Here is a 23,115-nt window from a genome sequence, read left to right on the forward strand (position 1 = left end):
GGTGACAAGTCCGCAGGACCCACATCAGGGGGACCAGGCGTAGAATTATGGGAAGCCCCAGTCTCCCCCTTCCCCTCCACAGACCCGGCCGTAGCCAGAGTCTGCGGTTGGTAGGAGGAGCCATTGGATTTGGGGTATGGTGTTGACTCAGCGACAAAACCCGGGGCCACAACGACCTCCCCCGGATCATGACTGAGTCAACAATTCCCAGGTCCCCAGTTTGGTATCACTGGAGCTGGGGATATCTGCTGGGAAAGAACCCCCGGGGTCAGAAGGCCATGGGCAGTGTTTTCCACCAAAAGTTGACCCCCTGGGCTGCCAATGAAGGAGGGCTGTCCAAGATGGATGGAGGGGGTGGTCATAATAGACCGTGGGTAAAAAAATGTCAAATCGACTATGTCGATACCCGAACCAGCCGTGGATTGACCTTGTGAGCATATAAATTGGGCAACCCTAACATCTTGGAAATTTACAACCACACAATCCCCTTCAAGCGATTTTTTCCCGTGTCCAATCCAACCCACCCTGCGTACACCAAGAATAATTCCATCCACTCCCGCAGGCAAGGGCCTGTTGGCTTTCAGCCAGTGGATGACCTTATTCTTTAGTGCCTGATGGTTTTCCCGCTGGGTACTCCCAATAGGGGGGACTTTCGTGAGGATGACAACATACGGGTGGCACTCAGGGGGGAGGTTAACTGGGGGGCACTTGCGTCTACTGTTCTGAGGAGGACCCAAAGGGAGCCGATTTGTAGGTGGGACGGGAATAAATGCAACCTTAGGGGTTGATGCAACACCACCAGTTGCATCAGATATAGCAACCCCAGGCTGCGAAGCAAGGCCCGTCCCTCCCTTCTTGTGTTGACTTGGGGCCTGGGTAGCCACCGGGGATATTGCTGCTGGGGGAAGGGTAGCATGCACGTGGGCAACATAAGTGGGAGCCTTCGGCTTTATCTGTCTAGCACCAACCTTAGGAGCAGCCAAGATCGTATTCCCAGGTGCAGGGAGCTTGGGCGGCTGCAACAGTTGGTCTCCCAGGGGGGTGTCTCTGGGACCTCTATCCTATTGGACTCATCTGACCTATCAGTCCTATCCTTACTGGGCTTTGGCTGGTGCTTGAGAAGGGTCTTTAGGGCAAAGAAATTGTCCCTAGTAGCCTGCTCAAAGCAGTCAAGCCTTTCCCCCAACCTCTTGACCTGGTCTATAAGTGGCAACACAAGAGACTTGACCATCTTCTCAAACGCCTCCATAGAGTGACCCACGTTGTCCTGAACAGGCGTTAGTGGGGCCGACAAGAAGGGTGGTACTGTATCGATAACAGCCGGGGCGCAAATGGCTGTCCCTATGGATACCGGTCCTGCGGTGCTCTCGGGGGAGGGACCCCTCAGGGGCAGGTACCTGGGATGGTTAGTGGTCTTAAATGGGCAACCCTTTCTAGTGTGATGTGCCCTTTTCCCCTTCCTTTTGATAGTCTCCTGGATGGGTTGCTTTTTGGTCGGTGCTTGTGGGACGAGAGCAGGAACCTCAGGACAGTGTGGGGACTGAGTGCCAGGTGCACCTACTAGAGAGAGCTCGTTGCATGGATCTATAAGCACAGCACATGAACTGGTACCGTGGTCACCAGGCAATGAGCTTTCTACCCCCTCTAGACCACCCGTTGGAGGTGCAATAAGGGAATCCCCAGGTAAATCCCCAAGCAAAGGTGCAGGGGGAGTAGGATTTAGAGGGGACAACACTATTCCTGGCGATGGACTTTTGGCAGGAGGGAAGTCAAGTGAAAGGCGCCGTTCAGATATGGCAAGTTCATTGTCTATGACAGCCGCCACCCTTGTCAGGAATTTGTCCATAGAGCCAAACATAGCACCCCCGGGGGCACTCTCCCCGCAACCCCTCAAGGCCTTACCGGAGCGTGTTGACATGCTGAGATGCGGCACCACAAGTTGGAACCAGTACGATAGATGGAAATGGGGTGGCCCTGCCCTGCCTCCTCCTGCCCCGGACGGCCACAGACGGCCCGCCCTTTGCCCGGGCTTCGCTCGGCGTCCCGCTCGCGTCCCGCTGAGCGATGAGCTGGCCTTAAAGTAGACACGTTGCAAGCGGGGGGCGTGTCTGTTTGTGGGCGCGTCCGCTTGCACCTGGGGAAAGCAGGGACTCCTGGACTTCTGAGTCCCTGCAGAGCGCCGACGTGGTGAAGAAGTCACAATCTTTTGTTCCGTTAATGATTGATGCAGTTCGAGATTAAAGTAATATTGTAAATGTTTCATTGCCATGCACTTACTTGTATTCAAATCCTTTTTTTTGTTTTAAAGCAAACTTGCTCAATTTGAACTGCGCAAAGATTTTCCTTGGTAAAAGATGCAGAAGTAACTGGAACATATATTCGACTGAAATATAAACAACTTTGATCATAGGAACGTTGTTTGAAAGATTAATTTGACCATGCGAGTGACAATTGCAAATTATAGGATTTCACTGCAATATATAAAACATTTGAGAATTTTTTAATCTGAGACGGTCCTAATACAAAATATTGTCCGTTACCTGGATGTCTAAAGTGCATTGTTAAGGGTATGGGGGATTCACCAAGATACCATCATATGTAAGTTTTTTTATGTGACAATTTTGAAATTCTTTGATATCTGATTGTTCCAGGCAGGAGTTACAACTATGAATAGATCAAAGTGGAAGCAGTGCTGTTATGGCTTACACCTATGAATGTAAATGAGATGCAGACGCTTCCAGGCTTTTATAAATGTAACATAATGTTTCAGAATATTCCATATAGACCTTACCACTAACTAAGCCATCTGCACAGAGTACATCTCTGAATCAAAGCTAGGCCTTTTGAAAATTATGTTTTTGAAACGTAATATAGTATTAGGCTTTCGGTTTCTAGCTAAAAGTCCCCTCTTAATTATTGAAATCTATTTGTCTTTTTAAAAATTATAATTATATAACTAACCAGAATTTCCACATAAAAATAGAGATAATAAACGTTTACCTTAAATAATATACTTTGTAGTATTACACTTCACAACATAGCTGCATTATGAGCATTCTAAAATGTAGAATTCTGTTATCAACTTGACCTGAAAAGGGGGCAGATAAAGAATATAGGAACATGAGGAGAGGTTGTCTAAACAAGGGCAACCCACAGCAAGTATTATATAGTGTGCAATTACTATATATACTGTTCAAGAAATGGTTTCCATATATTTTCACATATATCTGCTAGAAATCAGGATGTTAGTTGCATATTATGTGGGCCCTTCACAGATAATAATACAGCAATCTCCTTTTCAATACCTTTTCCTACCCGCACACATCAAGCTATTCTGTGCGTATGCTTAAGGACACGCTTTTTAATATATTTTGCATCAATTACCGCTCCTTCGGCAAACATCAGTTTGATATTTTTAACTTTTTGAATGATCAGGCCCCAGACACCATCTTCCTAACGATGAGGCCTCAGTATCAGACTTAATAGCTGCATAACCTTCAGGCTAAGGTATTCTAGAGATGATCTCTTGAAGAAAATAGGGAGAGGTATTGCAATTGTTTTTAGAAAGTGACAGTGTTTGTATGTACAATGGAAATGCTTATGATTTAAACTGCATTGGTTTCTCTTGATCACACTAAAAATTTCTCTTTTTGGGGAGCCCTGATCTATCGTCCTCCTGGACTTTCAGGATAACCAAAGCCTTCTTCCCCATTTATTGTAAAATATGCCATTTTTCAATTATTGGGGATATCAATATTCATTCTGAAGATAGGACATATATAATTGTTTCTAGTTTTATGGAGTACTGCAGGTCCTTGACATGCAGCGTGTTAATAAGGATCCCACGCATAAGGCTGGTCACCTACTGGATTCTATAGAGTTACATTTAAAAACTATGAGGATTGACCAGCCAGTTTCCCTATCTTGGTCAGGTCATTTTGCAGTCTCTTTTTCTCTTTCCATACCATGCATTTGTTTGTGCAGTGAAAACCAACCCTGCTTTTGTTGGCAAGATTTGATTGAAGCATAATGGAACCACTTTAAACTCGAAGTTGAAGGATAACTGCCCAAAACTTGACAGTTCTGTAAATTCTAATGCGGTAAACATTGATAGGTGGTTCGGAGATGAATTTTCTCCTTGATCCATGTCATTGGAAACAAAACTGCATTGAATCCCTCTTCCGGCTCTCTGGTTCAGTGATACTTTTTGTGAAAACAAAAAGTGTTGCAAAGTGCTGGAAAGAATCTGGTGTAAATTTAATCCAATCTAATCTGTTAAAAAACAATTATAAGCTGGTTTTAAAAGAGCGCGATCAAAATTGCACTGCAGCTAGACTTTCTTTTTATTGGACAAAGTTAGTGCAGTCCAAAACTGTCCTAAAACTCTTTTAAGTGGTGAAAGCACTTGCATATCCTACAAATATAACCCTAGCTGTTCCTCTCCCTCAATTCCAGCATGGGGAATTAGATTCTTTCTTCCTAAAAAAAGTAATGGATATTCAGGCATCCTTTGCCCCCACACAAAAATTTGTCTGTTAGACCTGGCATCTTTGGCGTGGTTACCCCTATCTTTTGGTCCTCTACCTCCTGTATTTTTGATGCTGTGCTGGATTTCGTTTTTGCTGGTTTAGATGCTTTGGACACTCTGCCACTGCTGATCAGTGCCAGAATGTAAGTGCTCCCTGTGTAAATTGTTATTATGATTGGATATACATGATTGGCATATTTGTATCACCATGAAGTCCCTAGTAAAGTGCACTGGGTGTGCCAGGGCTGGTGATGACAAATGCTACTAGTGGGCCTGCAGCACTGATTGTGCCACCCACACGAGTAGCCCTAAAAAGCTGTCTCAGGCCTGCCACCGCAGTGCCTGTGTGCAGTCTGTGAACTGTCATGTCCTCCTGGTCAGTGTCTCCACTGACCGAGCCTAACCCTTCCCTTTTTGTGCACATTGGTCACCCCTATGGAAGGCCCAAGGTACCCCCTTGGGCAAGGTGCAGTGTATGTGAAAGGTAGAGCATGTACTTTTGCAGGTGACATGCTCTGGTAGTGAATTACAGCCATTTTCGGTTTTCACTGCTGCAAGGCTATCTTGCTCCATAGGCTATCATGGGGGATGCTGGCTACAGTGGCTACCAGCAGATCTTACCATAGGAACAAGATCGGACATAAAAGTCTGGTATCCCTGAACTCAGAATTTAATAACACATCTTTTAGGAAAGGTTGTTCTTAAATCCTGTGTTTGAGAACAGCACTTTTAGAAAGTTGCTGTTTTCTTGTCTGACCTTTCTGTGTGCCTTGGCCTGTTTGTGTATTGACTGTCTGATTTGAGATTGACAGGGGCTGGGGATTCCCCAGAAGGCTGGCTAAGTCATCCCTAGGCTGAATGACTGCATTTGCAACTTGAGTGGTGGGAGGAGATAGCACCTGGGCCTGAATAGGGCTGTGCCCGCCTTCCATGAGTTGAGCATTAGAGAACTGGATCTTAAAGCCAAGGAGGTGGATGCCAGTTCAAATGGTGGCAGCGCACAACCAGTGCAGGGGGGTAAAGTATCCATTACCAAAGACCTGGTGCAGAATTACCATAGGAGTGAGGATATCTATGCCTGGTTTACTTCTTATGAGATTGCATTGAGAATGAATGGTGTCCCTGAACAGCATTGGGTGGCGGGCTGTGGAAACATTTTGAGTCTTCTGGGAGGAGTGCTCTAGAGCCCTTAGAGATCGCAGGTGCCATGACCTACCCCAATATGGAGGAGGCCTTATCTCTCAGGTATGGCCTCACTCCAGAGCATTATAGACTGCAGTTTAGAAACTCTAAGAAGAGAGAGTTTGAGACTTGGATGGAGTGTGAGAATGTGTACTCATGTGCACTGACAGGTTGGATGAAGGGCATTAAAGTAACTGATTTTAAGGGGTTGTTGCATTTAATCAGTTGGGAGCACTTGAGTAGTCTTTGTGTTCCAGAGCTGCGCCAGTATCTTTTAGACAGAAAGCTGACAGACCCCATTGAGCTTGCTAAGGAGGCGGACCGCTGGACCAGTACCAGGGTCCACAGGGGAATTGTGGGTACCACAGCCAAAGGTGGGCAGGGCCCCGAGCAGAAAAGTGGGGGGACAAGGGGAACCAAAAGTAGTTCTCACAAGGGTCCCAAAATAGTTCTCAGGGAAAGGAATCCCAACCCCCCAGACCCAAACAGCCATGGCCCCCTAAGGGCAGGCGGGACAAAAGGGACCACAGGGACAATAGAGATAACAGAGACAACAGGGCTCCGCCTACCTGCTATCACTGCAACGAGGTGGGCCACATGGCTCGTAAATGTCCCAAAAAGAATCCAGCACCCACTGGTGCTCCAGCCCCAGGGTTAGCAAGTGTAGCTTTGGGCGGGGATTTGATTTCCAGTGGGGAGGAGGGTTTAGAAGTTATGTCCCTTGTCTCTCTAGGAGACCACAAGATGGTCCAGGAGACTTTACTGCCCTTGAACACTAAGAAATATGGGCAGAAGGTCACCGTCAATGGGAAGGAGATAGAGGCTCTGAGAGACACAGGAGTCAGCGTGATATCTGTGAGGTGTTAATGGGTGTCTGAAGAGCAGATCATCCCTGATGTACTCCACCCTGTCGCGGCAGCTGAGAGCTCAGTGCACCTCCGCAAGTTGGCGCGTGTTCCCTTTGAGTGGGGGGAGTCTCCGGTCTTTTGGAAGTTGTTGTCAGTGATGCCTTGCCTATAGACTGTCTCCTAGGTAACGACCTGGAGAGTTCTGCATGGAAGGATGTAGAACACAGAACTCATTTGGAGAGGTTGGGGTTGCCTGTGTGGATCTGTGTGACCACGCAGGCGATGGCAACCAGTAGGGGTGATTCAGCAGAACTGGAGCCTGAAACAGTGGCCCGGAGACCTGCCAGACGAGGAAGAGGCACAGGGCACGGGAAACCAGCCCCAGCCGTTCCCACGGTCCAGGGGGAAGCAGTGGGAGGATTCCCTGGAACCTACAGGGGAACAGGTGGCCGAACTGGGCGACCTACCTGAGCTGACCCATTGGCAGCAAGAAGGTGGGCCCTCCAGGGAGGAATTCTGCAAGGAGCAGAAGGAGTGCCCTTTTATTGCTGGTATGCAGCAACAGGCCGTGGACCAGGCAGCAGGCCCAGGGTCCAAATATCACTACATCTACTGGGAAGATGATTTGTTATATAGCAAGCCTACGTTTGCTGAGCCCGGTGCAGCCCGTGTGCTGGTGGTACCCGCGCGCTTCAGGAACTTCCTAATCGGTCTGGCTCTTGACCTCCCTCTCGCAGGACATATGGGGCAAGACAAGACCTACCACAGGCTTGTCGCCCACTTCTACTGGCCCCAGATGAAGAAGCACGTCGGTTGCTTTTGCAGGTCTTGCCAAGCATGTCAGGCCAGTGGCAAGACGGGAGTGAACTGCAAGGGGAAACAACCCTTACAACGCAACTTTTACAACGCACTTCCTTTACAACTAAATTTTTACAATGCAACATCCATTACAACGCATGCCATTACAACGTAACCATTACAACGCATGTCACTACAACGCATACCACTACAACGCATGTCATTACAATGCAGTCATTACAATGCATACCATTACAATGCATACCTACACTATCCAACACTTACCCTACTGTTGCACCCCATGGATTTAGAATAGTAATTTTTACCTCTACACTATCCAATACTTACCCTACTGTTGCACCCCCTGGAGTTAGAATAGTATTTTTTACCCCTACACTATCCAACACTTACCCTACTGTTGCACCCCCTGGAGTTATAATAGTAATTTTTACCTCTACACTATCCAATACTTACCATACATGCAATGTAATGGTATGCGTTGTAATGGTATGCGTTGTAAATGTAGTATGCGCTGTAGTGGAATGCGTTGTAAAGGTAGTTTCAAAGAATTTGTTGTAATGGCATGTGTTGTAATGGAATGCGTTGTAATGGATGTTGCGGTGTAAAAAATGCATTGTAAAGGTATGCGTTGTAAAAGTATGCATTGTAATGACATACATCCAAGTGCAAGGCACCCCTCTAACTCTTTCCTGTGGGAGCACCCCTTTTGAGCGGGTGGGCATCCACATCGTGGGGCCCCTGGACCCCAAGACCGCCTTAGGCAACAGGTTCATCCTGGTCTTGGTGGACCATGCCACCCTGTACCTGGAAGCAGTCCCTCTCCGGACAATCACAGCACCCGTGGTGGGCCGTGCATTGATGGGAATCTTTTCCGGCATGGGGTTCCCCAGAGAGGTGGTCTCCGACCGGGGTACCAACTTCATCTCTAGGTACAAGAAGTCTCTGTGGAAGGAGTGTGGGGTAACTTATAAGTTCACCACTCCTTACCACCCTCAAGGAAATGGGTTGGTTGACAGGTTCAACCACACCCTAAAAGGTATGATTATGGGCCTAGCGGAGTCCATGAGACGGAAGTGGGACGTCTTTCAACCATGCCTGTTGTTTGCCTACAGGGAAGTGCCTCAGAAGTCCTTAAGGTTCAGTCCCTTTGAACTTCTGTATGGCCAACCTGTTAGAGGACCTCTCACACTGGTGAAGGAGGGGTGGGAGAAATCCCGTGGGAAAACCCCCCAGGATGTGTTCAGCTATGTGCTGGCCATCCGCAACCAGACACAACGCTTCAGGAAGCTCGCTCAGGAGAACCTGGAAGCTAGATAAACAAATAGAGGAGTACCATCATGGGAAGGTCAAAATGAGATTCCTAATGTGGTGGTAGGTTGACAAAAGGAAAGAATGTATCCTTTTATTAAAAACCCCTCACTCACCAGCCTAGTGGAGACATGCTTCATCATCGGGGTCCACCCTAGTGGCCTACCGTCACTAGGGTGTGCTACGACACCAGCGTTACAGTGGAGTAGGTTGTGAATGTAAGTGCAGAAAAAATGTAAAAATTGTCCTGGTTTAACTTAAATAAATGTTATTGACAAGTAACTGAACAATGTTAAAAAGGGTGAGGCGAGATACTGTGAGGGTATATTAAGGCCAAGAGTATCTCTTAAATGTGTGGTGGTCTACATGTTTCAACCGTGATTGGGATGTACCAGGTTTTCATCAGGACCGGATAGTCAGGGAACTGGACGGTCTGTGCCCCCTAAAAGGCACACCCTATCCTCGTTCTCTGTGACCCAAAATAGCAAAAATGTGCTATCTGGCATAAAAGAAGACTCTAAGCGCAGTGGGTGAGTCCAAAACAATGAAAAAGACCTGTGGGAAGGAAGAATAAAACAGACATCAGTCAGACGTGAACAGTGTTACATGCCTGTTACGTAGTGCAGTGTTGTGTCATTCGACTCTTCAGGCTTACTACCACTCTCATTAGAAGGAATATTGTGAATTTTTTGAGTGAAATTATCACCTAGTGACATTACCCAGTGTGGGCTGTTTGTCAGGGTGATGCACGCATACATATCAAGAGGTGGTTGCTAAGCGGCACCGTGATTGTTGCTGTTTCCTTTATATTTCTTCAGGCTTACGTCCTGATCATATCATTACGGTGTTGTGATATCACAATCTCGCCATTCATTAATGGTGGTCGCGAATCAGAGTTAAAAGTGCGTAATTTATCTGTGGCAATACAATCAACACACTCAGCCTTACTTGACATACAACATAGACATATACAGACACATAGTTGTTGTAAGTGCTTGGCTTACTACTATTCTGGAGTCTTATATCATCGGAGGGCGGGAGGGGGTATCCCCACTACTTAACCGATTTCTGTAAAAACCTGGGTAGAGCCATTAGATGGCGAGTATTCTTTTAGGAACTGCCGAGTTGTGTGGTAAGAGAAAGTGGGTCGTTTTCAGTCTTTGTTCCTGTTAAGGGAAGCATTTCTACTTACAGTTACTTCATGGTGGAAATGCCGGTTACCTATGCTTGTCCTCCGCTGCCCTGCTACGAAGCCGGTCGGTCTCGTGTGTGACTAAGTACCAGCTAGGCTTCCGGGTTGGGCGGGGACTGCCATAGGTCACGTGGTTGTTGCTACAGCAACACGTGAGCGTCTCTATTCTATGGAAGCTGTTAATTGTCAAAAGCAGGTTTGCATGCAGATTTAGAAGGTACTCATTTCAGAACAGTGGCCCAAGGAACATTGTCATTTAATCCCGTCTCATTTGTAGAAAGTCTATAGATCCATCTTTGTTCCTTTTCAAAAAGCCGGTTTTGCAAGTTTGGGCCTGGTTGTACCTGCTCAATGACTGTCCACCTCATGTCATTTGGAGTATGATTTGCTGTCAGAAAGTGTTCTGTGAGTTTGGTGATATTCTTTTTGCAACGTATTGTGCTCCTATGTTCACTTATTCGTTGTTTCACTTTTCGCGTTGTCATACCTATGTAAGGTTTTCCGCATACACATTTGATCAGATATACCCCATTGGCACTGTTGCAATTGGTGTGAGCCCTTTGTTCCCAGATTTTTCCTTGCTCGAGGTTTAGGGTTTTGGTGTTCTCTGTGAGGTGGCATACGCTGCAGTCCCCACATTTTGAGCGTCCTGTCACCGGAGGATGCCCCCATATTTGTGTTCTGGTGGGATTTGTGTTGGTGGTTTTGGTTTTGGGTCTTGTGTTGACCAGGCTGTCTTTTAGGCTCTGTCCTATTTTTTATGAGAATAGGGGTTTGTCCCACTTGAAGTTGCCTGTGTTAAGTATCGACCAGTTTTTGTTGATGCTTTTGCTCACTTGATTAGATAATGCATTATAGGTGGTAAACAAGTTAGTGGTGTTTCTCCGGGTTCACTTGTTTTCTCTTCCAGCAGAGCGTCTCTGGGTTGATTTCTCGCTCTCTTCTGACATTTGTTTACAATTTTCGCAGGATAGCCTCGCTGCCTCAATTTACTTGTGAGGTCCTCTGCTTGGTTCTTATAGTCTGCGAGTTCACTGCAGTTTCTCCGAAGGCGGAGGTATTGTCCGCAGGGAAGATTTTCCCTGAGTGGACACGGATGGAAACTCTCATCTCTCAAGAGGTTATTTTTAGCTGTGGGCTTGAAGTGGGTTCTGGTTGTTAGGTGCTCTTCTTCCCTACTGTGATCAATGTCCAAGAAGACAATTATGTCCTTGTTATGACAATGTGTGAACCATAGGTGTGGATCACATGTGTTTATCCATGTTATAAACTCAGCAAGTATTTCCGGTGGTCCTTCCCAGATTGCTAGGACATCATCAATATATCTATTTACAACAAGGGATGGTGAGGGACAGAGTCTCTGAATTAAGCAGAAAGCTCTCACCCAGTCAAGAGATCAGGGCTAGATCCAACACCGTTTTTTAGCTCACTGCACCATCCCAGTTTCAGAACCTGGCTGTATGCAAATTAGTCTGTTCCTGTCCCAGTGCATGATGGGAACAGGGCAAACCAAACTACAGAAGCCAATTCTTACACTGGGAAGGAAACAAGCTCCCGGGGACCGGTTTCTGGCATTACAGCCGTCTTCGGCCCGGTTTGCTTGAATCCTGATGGTGCAATGAGCAAGGGTCTCACATCTGAGAATACCCTTCCACGCTTAGGGTGGACAAAAATATTTACAACAAGGGGTGGTGAGGGACAGAGTCTCTGAATTAAGCAGAAAGCTCTCACCCAGTCAAGAGATCAGGGCTAGATCCAACACCGTTTTTTAGCTCACTGCGCCATGATTTTGGCCACTATAGGTGTGGCAGGGTATACTCAGACATGAGTCCCTTTCTCACTGCTCCATCAGGATTCAAGCAAGCCGGGCCGAAGAGGCTGAAATGCCAGAAACCGGTCCCCGGTAGCTTGTCTCCTTTCTGGTAAAGAATTGGCTTGGTAGTTTAGTCTGCCCTGTTCCCATGATGCACTGGGCCAGGGACAGACTGATTTGCATATAGCCAGGTTCTGAGCTGGGATGGGGCAGTGAGATAAATAACGGTGATGGATCAAGCCCTGATCTTTGGACTGGGTAAGAGTGGTCTGCTCAATTCAGACACTCTGTTCATCACCACCCCCTTTTGTAAATCGATTTTGGCCACTATAGGTGTGGCAGGGTATACTCAGACATGAGTCCCTTTCTCACTGCTCCATCAGGATTCAAGCAAGCCGGGCCGAAGAGGCTGAAATGCCAGAAACCGGTCCCCGGTAGCTTGTCTCCTTTCTGGTAAAGAATTGGCTTGGTAGTTTAGTCTGCCCTGTTCCCATGATGCACTGGGCCAGGGACAGACTGATTTGCATATAGCCAGGTTCTGAGCTGGGATGGGGCAGTGAGATAAATAACGGTGATGGATCAAGCCCTGATCTTTGGACTGGGTAAGAGTGGTCTGCTCAATTCAGACACTCTGTTCATCACCACCCCCTTTTGTAAATCGATTTTGGCCACTATAGGTGTGGCAGGGTATACTCAGACATGAGTCCCTTTCTCACTGCTCCATCAGGATTCAAGCAAGCCGGGCCGAAGAGGCTGAAATGCCAGAAACCGGTCCCCGGTAGCTTGTCTCCTTTCTGGTAAAGAATTGGCTTGGTAGTTTAGTCTGCCCTGTTCCCATGATGCACTGGGCCAGGGACAGACTGATTTGCATATAGCCAGGTTCTGAGCTGGGATGGGGCAGTGAGATAAATAACGGTGATGGATCAAGCCCTGATCTTTGGACTGGGTAAGAGTGGTCTGCTCAATTCAGACACTCTGTTCATCACCACCCCCTTTTGTAAATCGATTTTGGCCACTATAGGTGTGGCAGGGTATACTCAGACATGAGTCCCTTTCTCACTGCTCCATCAGGATTCAAGCAAGCCGGGCCGAAGAGGCTGAAATGCCAGAAACCGGTCCCCGGTAGCTTGTCTCCTTTCTGGTAAAGAATTGGCTTGGTAGTTTAGTCTGCCCTGTTCCCATGATGCACTGGGCCAGGGACAGACTGATTTGCATATAGCCAGGTTCTGAGCTGGGATGGGGCAGTGAGATAAATAACGGTGATGGATCAAGCCCTGATCTTTGGACTGGGTAAGAGTGGTCTGCTCAATTCAGACACTCTGTTCATCACCACCCCCTTTTGTAAATCGATTTTGGCCACTATAGGTGTGGCAGGGTATACTCAGACATGAGTCCCTTTCTCACTGCTCCATCAGGATTCAAGCAAGCCGGGCCGAAGAGGCTGAAATGCCAGAAACCGGTCCCCGGTAGCTTGTCTCCTTTCTGGTAAAGAATTGGCTTGGTAGTTTAGTCTGCCCTGTTCCCATGATGCACTGGGCCAGGGACAGACTGATTTGCATATAGCCAGGTTCTGAGCTGGGATGGGGCAGTGAGATAAATAACGGTGATGGATCAAGCCCTGATCTTTGGACTGGGTAAGAGTGGTCTGCTCAATTCAGACACTCTGTTCATCACCACCCCCTTTTGTAAATCGATTTTGGCCACTATAGGTGTGGCAGGGTATACTCAGACATGAGTCCCTTTCTCACTGCTCCATCAGGATTCAAGCAAGCCGGGCCGAAGAGGCTGAAATGCCAGAAACCGGTCCCCGGTAGCTTGTCTCCTTTCTGGTAAAGAATTGGCTTGGTAGTTTAGTCTGCCCTGTTCCCATGATGCACTGGGCCAGGGACAGACTGATTTGCATATAGCCAGGTTCTGAGCTGGGATGGGGCAGTGAGATAAATAACGGTGATGGATCAAGCCCTGATCTTTGGACTGGGTAAGAGTGGTCTGCTCAATTCAGACACTCTGTTCATCACCACCCCCTTTTGTAAATCGATTTTGGCCACTATAGGTGTGGCAGGGTATACTCAGACATGAGTCCCTTTCTCACTGCTCCATCAGGATTCAAGCAAGCCGGGCCGAAGAGGCTGAAATGCCAGAAACCGGTCCCCGGTAGCTTGTCTCCTTTCTGGTAAAGAATTGGCTTGGTAGTTTAGTCTGCCCTGTTCCCATGATGCACTGGGCCAGGGACAGACTGATTTGCATATAGCCAGGTTCTGAGCTGGGATGGGGCAGTGAGATAAATAACGGTGATGGATCAAGCCCTGATCTTTGGACTGGGTAAGAGTGGTCTGCTCAATTCAGACACTCTGTTCATCACCACCCCCTTTTGTAAATCGATCATCAATATATCTGCGCCAAAACTTGATATGAGTGGCGTAAGGATTGTTGGCTGATAGGATATGTTTTTTCTCAAAATAATAGACGTATAGTCCCGCTACACTGGGGGCAAAATCACTCCCCATGGAAGTGCCCCCTATTTGTAGGAATAATGATCCATCATAATCACAAAAGTTCCTTTTCAGCGCGAGTGTGGCACATTCCAGTATGAATTTCTTTGGTGTTTTGTGTTCCCATTCAGGTTCCTCCAATGTTGTTTTCAGTACTGTGATGGTGGCATCTTGAGGAATGCTCGTATAGAGGCTCTCTATGTCAAAGGTTACAAGGATGGTATCTGTCTCCATCTTGATTTCTTTCAAAAGAACAAGGAGGCTTTTTGTATCCTTCAGGTATGTTGGGGTGCCTTGTACTATTGTTTTCAGGAAGAAATCACAGAACCTGGATAACGGTTCCAGTAGCGAGCCTATCCCTGAGACAATCGGTCTTCCAAAGGGGGGGGGGGGGGATTTTTGCCTTTGTGCATTTTAGGCACGATATAGAAATACGGGATTTTGCCTTCAGTTTTACTTAGGTAATCAGCTTCCTGTTTCGATATCTTGCCAGCTGTCTCAGCTGTTTCCACTAGTTTTAGGATTTCAATTCTCAAGTCTTCGGTGGGATCAGATAGGAGAGGTTGGTAGTTCCTGGTATCTCCTAGTAGTCTTCTGCATTCTGTATCGTAGTTGACCTCCATTATTACAAGGCCTCCGCCTTTGTCCGCAGGTTTTATTATGACGGTGCTGTCTTATTTAAGATCCGTTATGGCTTTGTTTTCTGCTCTGCTATTGTTATGGTATTGTTTGGTGACTGTCATTGATTCAATCTCGATGAACACAGCTTGCTCGAAGGTGTTGATTTCGACAGCGATAGTATAAGGGTGGTGGTACAAACTTGGACTTTATCCTGAGTCCAGTTTCGTTGGTCATTTCATCAGGTTGGTCAGTGCCGTGTTTCTCAAAAAATGCTTTTAGTTTGAGTTTCCTGAAGAAGGAGGCCAGTTCGCAGTGTAACTTGAATTTGTCCAGATTAGCTGTGGGCACAAAACCTAGTCCTTTATTGAGAACCTTGGTTTCTGTCTCAGTGAGGGTTCTAAACAAAAGGTTAGTTATTAGCTCTTTGCATTGCTTGGACCGGCTTTGTTCTGTCTGGCTTTGCTCCTGGTATGGCTGCCCACTGGCTCTTCCTCCTCCCATTGGACACTGTTCCCCTGTTTTTTTCGTACTCTTCCGCGCCTGCCTCTGTTGGGAAAAGGAGGGCGGAATTGGTTCTGTGGGAAAGGGTATTGTTGAAATGGAGGTTGCCATCCATACATTGGGAATTGTTGAGGTGGTTGGAACGGATGTTGGAAAGGGGCTTGGTTGTATTGTGGCCATTGATAGTGTCCCCTGTATCCTCCTCTTTTTCTCTGCCTCGGGGTCCCGTTTCCCGAACCCCCACTGCTATTGGAGGAGTTAGAGGTATTGCTTGAGGCATCTGAGTCGGGATCGGGGGTTGTGGACGTTGCTTTCCCCCTTGTTAGCATATGAACCTGGAAGATAGCCAGGAAGAAATGAAAAGATGGTACGACCAGAATACCACTCTGGTCGAATTCCAACCTGGGCAGAAAGTGTGGGTGATGGCGCCAGTGGAGCCTTGTGCACTCCAAGACAAGTGGACTGGGCCATATGAGGTGGTGGAGCGCAAGAGCGAAGTAACCTACCTGGTTAACTTGAAGACTCCCAGGCAGCCCCTGAGAGTCTTGCATGTGAACCGCCTCAAACCACACTTTGAGAGGTCTGAAGTGACAATGCTCATGGCTACAGATGCAGGAGGGGAGGAGGATAGTGATCCTCTCCCTCACCTAATGACAGCTAAGGAGCAAGACGGGTCAGAGGATGGTGTGGTCCTCTCGCCAACCCTGACCTCAGAACAGCAAAGGGACTGTCGCCAGGTGTAGGGTCAGTTTTCCTCTCTGTTCTCCCTGACCCCCGGTATCACCAATTGGTGCATCCATGATGTGGACCCTGGAGATAGTCTGCCTGTGAAACAGAAATTTTAATGGGTAGCTGACAAGGTCAGGGCCAGCATCAAGATGTTGGCGCTAGGGGTGATTGAGCCCTCCAGCAGCCCCTGGGCTAGCCCAGTGGTTTTGGTACCAAAAGCTGCTGCGCCCGGTGCCTCTCCAGAACTCAGGTTTTGTGTGGACTACCGTGGGCTCAATGTGGTCACGAAGACTGATGCACACCCCATCCCCCCAGCTGATGAGCTTGTGGATCGGTTGGGAGCTGCCCGGTACCTCAGTACATTTAATTTGACTTCTGGGTACTGGCAGATTGCCTTAATTGATGGGGCCAAAAAGAGGTCTGCATTCTCAACGCCAGAGGGGCACTTCCAGTACCGATTCACGCCCGTTGGATTGAAGAATGCCCCTGCTACCTTCCAGAAACTTGTTAACCAGGTACTGACCGGGCTGGAGGAAGTCAGCGCTGCATACCTGGATGACATTGCGGTGTTCAGCTCCACGTGGGAAGAACACTTGCAACACCCCAGCGAAGTGTTGAAGGCTCTGCAAAGAGCAGGCCTCACTATCAAGGCCTGATAGGGCAGGGATATGTGGTTTATTTGGGACACCAGGTGGGGAGCGGCCAGGTGGGGCCCCTACAGGCAAAGTTTGATACCATTCTGGCTTGGGAGCCCCCCAAGACCCAGACAGAGGGGAGAGCCTTTTTAGGACTCACCGGGTATTACAGATGGTTTGTGAAGGGATATCGCACCATCGTCGCCCCCTTGACAGAGCTGACTTCAAAAAGACAGCCCAAGAAAGTGAATTGGACCAAAGCCTGCCAGACTGCTTTTGATGCCCTGAAGACTGCCATTTGCACAGCACCGGTGCTCAATGCACCTGAATTATCCAGTGAGTTCATAGTGCAGACAGACGCTTCAGAGCATGGTGTGGGAGCAGTACTCTCACAGATCACTGAGGAAGGCTGGGACCAGCCTGTAGCTTTCATTAGTAGGAGGCTACTCCCCAGGGAACAGAGGTGGAGTGCCATTGAAAGGGAAGGTTTTGCTGTGGTCTGGGCTCTGAAGAAGCGAGGGCCCTACCTGTTATGGGACTCACTTCTGTGTTCAGACCGACCACAGGCCCCTTACATGGTTAATGCAGATGAGGGGGGAGAACCCAAAACTGTTGAGGTGGTCCATCTCTTTACAGGCAGTGGAATTTAGGGTGGAACACCGCCCTGGTACAGAACACGCCAGCGCCTTAGTGAAGAGAACGCCAAAGAGGGTGGGTAGTTCTCCCCACTTTCAGCTGGAGGGGACACGTGTTAGACCTGACATCTTTGGCGTGGTTACCCCTATCTTTTTGGCCTCTACCTCCTGTATTTTTGAGGCTGTGCTGGATTTTGTTTTTACTGGTTTAGATGCTTTGGACACCCTGTCACTGCTGAAAAGTGCCAGAGTGTAAATGCGCCCTGTCTAAATTGTTATTAGGATTGGATATACATGATTGACATATTTGTATCACCATGAAGTCCCTGGTAAAGTGCACTGGGTGTGCCAGGGCTGGTGATGACAATTGCTACTAGTGGGCCTGCAGCACTGATTGTGCCACCCACACGAGTAGCCCTAAAATGGTGTCTCAGGCCTGCCACCGCAGTGCCTGTGTGCAGTCTGTGAACTGCCATGTCCTCCTGGTCAGTGTCCCCACTGACCGGGCCTAACCCTTCCCTTTTTGTGCACATTGGTCACCCCTATGGAAGACCCCAGGTACCCCCTTGGGCAGGGTGCAGTGTATGTGAAAGGTAGAGCATGTACTTGTGCAGGTGACATGCTCTGGTAGTGAATTACAGCCATTTTCGTTTTTTACTGCTGCAAGGCTATCTTGCTCCAAAGGCTATCGTAGGGGATGCTGGCTACAGTGGCTACCAGCAGATCTTCCCATAGGAACAAGATAGGACATAAAAGTCTGGTATCCCTGAACTCAGAATTTAATAACACAACTTTTAGGAAAGGTTGTGTTTGAGAACAGCACTTTTAGAAAGTTGCTGTTCTCTTGTCCGACCTTTCTGTGTGCCTTGGCCTGTTTGTGTATTGACTGTCTGGTTTGAGAGTGACAGGGGCTGGGGATTCCCCAGGAGGCTGGCTGAGTTAGCCCTAGGCTGAATGACTGCATTTGCAACTTGAGTGGTGGGAGGAGATAGCACCTGGGCCTGAATAGGGCTGTTCTGGCTCCACCTCCTGCTGGGTGGCTGACGACCCTGCCCCTCGCTCTGAAAGGAAAGAAGAAGCCAGAAAAACAAAGTGCTCAAGGATCACCCAGAACTGGTGCAGACCGGGCTCAGGGCTCTCTTGCACAAAGAGAACAAAGACTTTTAGGGGTATAAGTACAGGACCCCTGACAACAGAAGATTAGATCATCCTGGAATCAAGAAGGAACCTCTGCCAGGGAGAAAACTGAATCTGAAGAAGGAAGACTCTCCTGCTGTTGCTCTGCTGGACTGACCTGCTGTTGCTTTGCTGCCAAGGAGAGGGAAAGGACTTTGCTGTTGTGCTGTGTCCCCTGTCTAGAAGGAATCTCCAAGGGCCTGAGAAGCGCTGGCTCCCTGTTTTTGAAGTCCCGGGAACAAAATGACTTCACCCCCCGCTTCCCTGAACTCTGCTGAGAGAGTTTTGTCCTTCCTAGAGTGCATGGGCCAGTTGTGGTGGCTCTGGAAGTTGTACCTGTGCTGGGAAGCTGGAAACTAAGATTGAGAGACTTTTGCAACTGAAAAGTTATTGTATCGCTCGCTGCGGAGCGCATCCCCGACAGTGCGAAGAAATTCCTGCCGCTACGGAGGTCGAGATCGTCGCAGCGCCTGTTGCTGATGCCAAGAGGACGCATCCTTCGATTGCGGGAAGATCACCATCGCTGCGAGTGTTGTCGCAGAGCCTGTCATCGCTGGGTGAGAACGCCGCACAGCTTGCTTGCAGACCGCATCACGTCGCTACGAACATCGTCGCAGCTCATCGCATCGAGGAGCTGCGAGATAGATTTCACCGCTGGATCACTCATCGTCGCCCCGGAGATCACCGCAGCCCCTACGAGATTGGCGCATCGTGCCTTTGCGAGAACAAACTTCCTATGGAACCTACGCACCGGAATCCATACAAGTGGCCTTCCTCCCCATACAGACCGGATTTGTCGCAACACGCCCGCTGCTGCAGCGGGGTTGTCGCATTGGCTCCCCAAGGTCTCAGGAGCAACGGATCACTTGTTTTCCACCACTCCAGCTTCTGCTTTTGGAACTTTGTCACAACTAAAGGTACTATCGACTAAACGTAACGCAACTGTGAACTGTGAACTTTTCACGGAACTGTGGTATCTTTTTTTTGCAACCTAAAGAACTCTTTTGCAACCATATTCTTTAACTGTGTATGTTGGATTTTTGTTGTTTTGGTCTTGTGCAGTTTAGATTAAATACCTTTATTTTTCTAAACTGTTGTGGAGTCAGTTTGTGGTGTTTTCACTGTGTTACTGTGAGTGTTGGTACAAATACTTTATAGATTGCCTTTTGATTAGCCTTGACTGCTTGTGCCAAGCATCCTAGAGGGTGAGCAGGGGTTATCTTAGAGGGTTTCCTCCTTACCCTGACTAGAAGCAAGGGTCCCTATTTGGACAGTGGTACCTACCTCAGCCATTTAGAGACCCCAAGTTCCAACAGTGTCCATCAAGATGATTGGCCATCTGAGCAATGTGTACTAAGTACTTTCCAGCCATGGATCAGCAAACAATTTTACCTCTTCTGTCCATTAATAAGTCAGGTTCACCTCTTGACCCTTGCCATCCATTGGCTTTCTATAAATTGAAATCTCAACCATTGGACCTACTCACCCGGTTTTTAAACATATCTCTTTCCCAAGGCATGTTTTCAAAGTCATGGAAACATGCAATGGTTAACCCCCTTAAAAGAAATTTAACGTGGACATTCACACTTGGTCAAATTATAGGCCGATCTCTTTATTAAGTATTCTATTCAAGGTGCTGGAAAAGCATGTGAACAAACAGCTAATGTCATTCAAGGAGGCCAACGAACTGCTCCACCATTCAGTGCTCTTAGTAGTGACAGACTATCTTAGTTACCAACTGGGTAATGGTGGCACTGCTGCATTGATTCTTTTGGAGCTCAGTGCAGCTAATGATACAGTGAACCATACCACACTGCTTCAAAGACTAAAGGCCATGGATGTGTAGGTCACAGCTTTGTCCTATTTGACATCTTGTTTGCAGGAAATGGGTTTTACAGGGCTATCTGTCATCGGCATTGTTCCATGTCACACCCTCTTATATCTGGAGTCCTTTAAGTCTCTATGTTAAGCCCCACCTTGTTTTATCTTCATGTAAGTCCATTGGCAGACATTGTGGTTTTGACATTATGTCACATGCTGATGGTACTTAGATTGCGGTGCCCTTGTCCTCCTTAGAAAAAACAATGCAAAGGCCTTAAACAGCTGTCTTATGCAAATCATTTCATGGATGAATGCAAACTCCCTTAAGTTTAACAGGGACACAACTGAGGTGCTGTTGGTGAGTAAACTTCCCCATCTTTGGGACTCTCATCTGTGGTGAAAGGTGATGGGTAACATTCCCAGCCTTGTCCCCTTGGCTAAGAACTTGGGAGTTTTGGCTGGATAATGAGCTATCCATGAGTCACCAAATCATGAAAGTGTCAGCCACTTGTTTCTGTAACCTAAGATGACTTTAAAAAATCTTGGGCTGTCTGACCAGCTCTTCCCAAAGCAGGCCCTAGTTTTGGGTCAAAAAGAGCTATTTCAGGTAGTTGCAGGTGGTGCACAATATGGTGACAGCCAGACTTGTAGTCCATGCACAAAGTACTCTTCAACTGCGAATCTACTTCAAGAACTGAATTGACTTCCTATTGAGCACTGTGTTCAATTCAAAGCACTATGTTGTGCATAAATAGGCTATCTAATTGACATTTATTTTAAATCTCTAGTGTCTTCTTGTATGCCAGGTCGATCTTTGCGGTCAAGTCGAGACTTTTACTTCCTGGGACCAAAGCATAGTAATTCCCTCCAGATCTGAGGTCTTGTCGCGCCCTTCTAATTTTCTGGAAGAAGTTAAAAGCCTATCTGCTTGGAGTAGGAATGATCTATTTTAGAGTGTTTCCTGATCTGTTTAATTGGCAAAGCACTGGGGTGATCTCTGTGTGGGACTCAAGGCCAAGATCCTGTTCCCAATATTAGTAAGGAGGTTCAGATGCCTTACTCCTGGGTTCCGGGATTATTTCTGGGGTGGGGTCACCTCGAAGATGGCCTATAATTCTAGTAGGGCCTCTCCTATTTCCTGTATACCTGGCCAGTATTTGAGTCTTTTGTGTTCTATGGTGTTGGTGTTGATTGTGCCCATTCAGGTCAAGGGTATGCATGTGTCTTGGTATGGACGTGCTACTTGCGGTTTCCTAGCCTGGGTATGGAACCTTGTTTTTACGTAGCCTAACGGTCTTCATGACACATTGGAATGCTTGTTGGATCTAAGAGTTTGCAAACATTTGGTTATCTCAAGATTCGTTTTTTAATTATTTACCAATTTTACCGTTATTTGGGGAACTTTGTACATGGGAGTGGTACCAAAACTCAATTTATTGGTTATGAGCTCAAAAACAGCCTGATGTATCAACACAAAATTGGTTAACATAAAATAGAAACAATAGTGTGATTAAGCAATAACAACCTGTAACAAAAGGGAAATTGTTCAGGGCAGTCCAGTGCAGATTTTCTTGCAGCAAAATACTAGCAAGCATGAACTTCTGATTTGGAAAAAATGATATGATCACCTAAAAGCATTGATTTATTAAAAAGACATAACATTTGAACTTGTTGCATGATATTGCAAAATTCAACAGTATCTCATCAATAAATATAAATATAAAACATTTAGAAGATCTAAAACAGACTAAAAAGGTTGACCGAAAAAAATATTCTGTCCAAAAACTGAGGGGCATATTGTCAAGAGTGGCTTTAAAATTATCGTCGCTTTATTGGCAGGAAACTGTCGCTAAAGTGGCGATAAGGGACTTGATAATATGCCCTAGAGAATTCCAATAGAAGTCCAGGTTAGATGTCTAACCTGGGTTTTCTTTTGGAATTCTATAGAGCATAATATTATCAAGCCCATTCTCGCCACTTTAGCAGCAGTTTCCTGCAGATAAAGCAGCAATAATGTTATTGCCCCATCTTGATAATATGGCCCCAAGTCCTCTCCTAGTGCCTATAGCCTGTGAAGAGGGGATTCTCTGTGCAGTGCGTGAAGCCAGGTGAGCCTGATAGTGTGTCTCTGCTTGGCGGACAAAAATTGCAACAACTTGGTTGGAGAAAATGGAATAACCTGAAACAATAGGCTCTCTAATGCACCCAGGTCTTAACATTTTCTCTAACTTCCAAATGACACCTTATATTACACCCAGGGGGTTGTGTGTATCACTGCCTAATGCCCAGTGGTCCAAGTGGAGAGAAAAAAGGGAACACCTCTCACTTCCAGGGGCTATCAGTGTTTGAATCAACAGCCCTAAGAACTTTTGGAACAAAAAATTCAAGTGTGGGATGTTGGCTCTATTTCACACCCATGGCGAATGTGAACTGACTTACCCGCTATCCCAGTGGTCCAAGCTATCCCTTGCTGACACCTGGGGACTAGGTGAACCCAGTTCCAAGCCTAATGTCAGGCTATCCCTCACAAACACCAGAGAACAAGGTGGATCCTGTTCCAAGCCCAAAGACCTAGGCCTCTGAAAGAAAATCTTCCCTATGGACAGTTGTTAAGGCTCAGAAGAAATTGTATCAAACTGACAAATTTTAACCAATAAGCTAAAAACTTTTCAGAGAAACTATGGGCTTATGATTATCCCTAGAGGGTTATCAAGAAGACCTTTAAATGAGATAATTACTAGAATAGGGATGCCTTTTTGGAGAATCCTTTACATAATTCAACAACCCCTCTCACCTGTGTGACTACTTTTAAACA

Source organism: Lissotriton vulgaris, chromosome 3_1 (genome assembly GCF_964263255.1).
Source record: "Lissotriton vulgaris chromosome 3_1, aLisVul1.2, whole genome shotgun sequence".
In the NCBI taxonomy this organism is placed as follows: domain Eukaryota; kingdom Metazoa; phylum Chordata; class Amphibia; order Caudata; family Salamandridae; genus Lissotriton; species Lissotriton vulgaris.